Here is a 5,217-nt window from a genome sequence, read left to right on the forward strand (position 1 = left end):
AGAAAAGGAAATGTACAGCATATCTCACAGTTACACTTAAAAGATGCCAGCCACTTATAAGACAACAAATACATTCACGTTATAACATCCATACTAGATTTATATGAGATACCAAAACCACTATCACACTCTGGTTGTAGGCGCCCCAGATGATTGAGCAATCATCACCAAGGAGCAGCGTCAAAAGCCATCCTGCATATGCCAAATGTCACATCACCACGGAGTCCCATTTCTAAGCATGTGATCCTGTTGGGTGTCATAGAATCATGCATTGATCTTGAGGCAATGAACTTCAGTTGCTGCAAAGCATTCTACAGAATCTTGCCCGTGTTCCACTCCTCTAATAGAGCATAAGGATACTCTACCTCCTTCCCACTAGGATCAGGCGGACACTCTTTTGGCAGTGCCAATAGTGAGTCGTCTGCTTTGTGTGCAAATACACCCTTGTTGTGCACTTCCCGGGATAATATCCTGATCTGTTTCAAGATATCATCCAGTGATGTTATCTGATAATCATCCTTACTAATAATGCTATATTTCCCATTCTTGGTCAGTTGCGCGTCGATTGCTTCCTTAGCTTCATTTGAATAATGTCCGTAAGTCGCAATCCAATAAGATGGTGGAGGAGCTGGTGATGAAGCAACAGGAGCAGCCTCAGTAGCGCTCGAAGGTGGAGAAGCGGCTGGCGAAACTGCAGCCTCAGTCTCACTTGAAGGAGCAGCCTCAGCCTCACTTGAAGGAGCAGACTCAGCCTCAGCCTCTGGCTCACTAGATGGTGCACAGGTAGGTTGTGAATTAGGCTCATCTAGATGAGTCCTTTCACCAGTAATTGATTCGCAAACTGCATCAAGAACGCATTGGATGCGTGCAGCTTCAGCTATATGAATTATGAAGATCTTGATAGCTTGCTTCAATAAATCTGTAGACCTTCCGTTGCACTTGGATATGACATGAAATGCGTGTCTAAGAGCTTGAGTTCCTATCCATGTGTCCCCGACACTATGCCGACCAAGGCCAGCAGAGGTATAACTACCCGTAAAGTCAAGCACAATGTAATCCTCATCACATTTAAAATCCTCCTCATCTTTGAATACAAACATACCGTGACCATTTCTGAAGGCTCTGAAATATAGCTTGTTTGCCAAAATTGGAAAGCTGATGGATCTTTCGCAGTGTAAGACCTCAAGATGGAATGTACCAACTCCTGGTGGAGTATATACCTCGCTCCCAGGTCCATAGATAGATGAGACATCAACACGCTCCCCATGGTCATAGCAAAACTGCCGCAACTGTGCAATTACTTTTCTCGGGCTTGATTTCACTTCAGCACTGGTACCATCCAAACATAAAACGCTGGAGTTCTTTGCCTTCAAAATGATTTCTTCCTGAAACTTTCTCTGCAAAAACATCAAAAAGTACGTTCACGATTTACATGATGACAATGAAAAAAAAAGAATGCAGGAATTTAACTCGTTAGTGTAACCGATAATCCATGCTTGCCTAAGCTATAACCAATAACCATGATAAAGCCCTTGAATAGAGATTCTCCTACACATTTAATAAACAAACCTGATAAAGAATACCCATGATTATACCCTTGGACTTAAGGAGATTAATTTAATTACATACATTTTTTACTTCCAGACTTTTTCTCTATTAACCATTAGTGGTTGCTGCTTTTCCTTCATTGTTCATTCGCCATTTTTTGTTTCAGAGTTATCATATCTTCATGTTCTGAATGAGCTGCCAGGGAAGGAATATTGGTTTTACAGTTCTCTCTGTCAGAGGCCAGCTGAGTCATGCTTACTTTATTAACTTTGCTATTAGACAGATGGAACTATTTGATTTTCCCATTCAATTAAGCAATCTTTTGAGGAGCTTGAAATAAGCTTGAAATAAATAATATTTCCCCACCTAAAAACATTTCTCTTTATCAGAAGACTAGATACTTTAAACAAGTTTAAAGCAAAAGATTTCAACATCATGATTCGCACCGACGTGGCAAGCCTTGGTATTGACAATTAAAGAGTTTGCCCACCTAATGCCAAACAGCATGGAACAAAAATGGTGTAGCAGAACCAAATAGCAATGGCAATGGCGTGCACAGTGCTGAAACAAAGGAAGATGACAACAGAATTCTGGGAGGGGGAGGCAATGAGCATTGTCGACTTCTTGCTCAACTGTGATCCCACCAAATCCCTCGCTGGTAAAATGCCTTAGAAAGTGTGGAACGGCTACAAGCCAGTGATCCACTACTTGCGCACCTTGGGGTTGTTAGCACACGTAGGAGTAGGGCAATCTCCACAAGCTCGCTGATCGCAGCTTTCCATGCCATCTTTATCGGCTACGACAAAGGAATGAAGGCATACCGGCATCTAGACTCTATAAAAACACATGCCCTCATCGCTGGTAACAACACAGATTTCTATGTTCTTCTATGATCGCCACGTAAAAGACATGTTTCTCAAATGAAAATAAAATCACGATCAAATTTCAGAACTACAGTACTACAATGTTTTTATTTTTTGTTTCCGGAGCATTACAATTATCTAAAAATTATAGTGTGTATAGGTACACCGCAGCTCAGACATCACTCTATCTGAAAATTATTTTACAAGAATTAAAGAATAATATAAGTTCAGCAATTTGATACCTTTCTTCGGGAAAAAAATCTGCGCATTTGAGGAAAAATATGATATGAAGAAGACAGCGTTGGCAACATTTCTCTCCGGCGTATTAGAGGGAGGTACAAATAAGCGTGCACCTGTAGAATTATCATCCAGGTCAGAAACATTTATGTTACAATGTGGATGTGTGTAGGAGTCTGGCCCAAGTGGCCCGTGTGTGCTTTCATATATAATGATCTATCATCTAAGTATAACAAAATGTAATAATTGATGTACCAAAACCAAAAACATAAAGATCCTCATAATATCAAAACACTAGAATTTAGAAGATCCAACACAAGATCGTATACGAGGGCAAAGTATATAATCCTGGTAATCCCAACAGAAAGAAGTGACCCATATAAATTAATATGAACATTAAAAACTACTCCCTCCGTCCCATAATGTAAGACATTTTCACAAGCTAAGATGGCTTGTAAAAACATCTCATATTGTGGGACGGAGGGAGTACCATCTTGGAATAAAAAGTTTAAATGGAACCAAGTTACAACTATGGCAGATTATGTGCCAATGTGGGGGTGGATAAGAGGAAGTTTAAGTTACAGCAAGAACAAGAGCCTTAACAGCAAATCTGTAATGCCCATAAATAATAATGATAAATCTCATGCAAATTTTCGAACCAATATTGTTAATAACAAGTCCTTCATAAATGTGTTGCCCACATGGCAGATTATGTGTCATGTCCCGGCGCCGATGGAGACTATTTCCCATTATATTTTCATAAACTTTTATGAAGTTCACACAGAAAGGTCACAGTAAAATGTCATTTTAAAAACAAACAGAATTCATATATAATATAAGAACACACCCATAACAAATCCGCAGTAAATACAAATAAAAGTTGAGTTAGTAACTTCTTTTATCATTGTTTTTCCATAAGTGCTGTCCGGCTCATTTATGCAAGTACATGCATCAGCAAACAGACCAAGCAGCAGTGGCAACTGGAATGAGGAAGGAAACATTTTGAAAAAATTAAAGACTTAACAGATGAACTAAAGCACGCATAAGATGTAAAGCAATTACAGAAGAAAGGAAAAGTGGACAGAACAATTCTTTGCTGAGCAAAATCTAAAGGTCCAGCTTATTAAATCGGTATACATCAATTAACATATGAAAGAAGCTTCAGTAAACAACAAGAGCAAAAAAAATGCCTTAGCATCATGTACATTGGGAAGAACAGTTCAATTAATCAGAATAAAGAAGTGGTATCTAGCTATTTCAGAAAGGACTACCTCAACACATATCAAGCCTCTTTCAAAATTAGAGTCAATTGCACCAGCAGCTTGTGCGGCTTTACTCAGATATCTGATCTGCCACCACTTCACCTGAAAAAAGAATTCAAGCTTGTAATAAATAGGATTATCAAAAAAATATGGCACTTCGATCCATATTACATTATTACTTATCGCTCAAATGGATGTAGACGTATTTCAGTGCTAGATACTCCCTCCGTTCGGAAAACTTGTCCCTCAAATGGATGTATCTAGCACCAAGTTAGTGCTAGATACATCCATTTGAGGGACAAGCCTACAAGCCATTTCGGACGGAGGGAGGTATTTTTTTTAAATACTTGTTATTTTTTTTAAATCCACTAAAGAGAGGTATTTTAAATCCGTGTTCTTACTTGCTACTTAGACAGGAAATAAAGAGAGGTATTTTTTTTAAAATGAACTGGCTACCTGTTATTTTTAACAAAAGCAGATTTGATGAATTACCAATTGATCAGTTATCCACTAAACTTTTCAAAAAAAGAGGGGTTTCGGAACAGCAATGCAGATCGAAGAAAACACATGTGAACATCATGAGTGAGGAAAAGGAGACTAAAATCTGGTTGTTCTTGATCTACAAGTGTTATTGTCAACACACTCTGAGAGCTAAGGTGCACCGAAACTGGCAATTCTGTGCAAAAAAATTGCGGTGATATACCTCAAGTTGCTTGATTTTCATCTTCACATAACTAATGATCCCATCACCGCTCCAATTTGCCACAATTGAAATGGGTGAGCTTAATGGATAGACAATCTCAACATCTTCCCTTGCACCATACTCAGCAGCCCACTTGAGGAACGACGAAAGCTTTAAATAAGCAATAGTCAATATTAAGAAAGAAGCAACATTCTAGACATGATCATAAATGCAAACCATGTTGATTCGCAACAATCATAGTAGGTCGACATAGTGCTGGTGTGTCACAATATATACCGGACCAAATTAAAGAAATACATGGCCCAAGCTGGACAATGCTAAACAGTAATAACATACATATGCAGAACTCATGTGCATATTCTTTTATCAACATGTAACATACAAGTGTGGCTACAAGTGTTGTATATCTGTGTAAGACAAGTCTACTGAAACAATCTAGGCAAGCATACAGAAAGCTTGACAACAACAGCATTTATCTCACCGTGTCAGGAACAATTTGGTCTGCACCCGTCTTCAACATGTAGCACTTAATAGCTTCAGTTAGACCATCATCTTCAGGCTTTATCAAGGGATAATCATTGTCACGGACATTTGCTTCACCCTA

The sequence above is a fragment of the Triticum urartu genome, chromosome 7 (genome assembly GCF_003073215.2).
Source record: "Triticum urartu cultivar G1812 chromosome 7, Tu2.1, whole genome shotgun sequence".
NCBI lineage: Eukaryota > Viridiplantae > Streptophyta > Magnoliopsida > Poales > Poaceae > Triticum > Triticum urartu.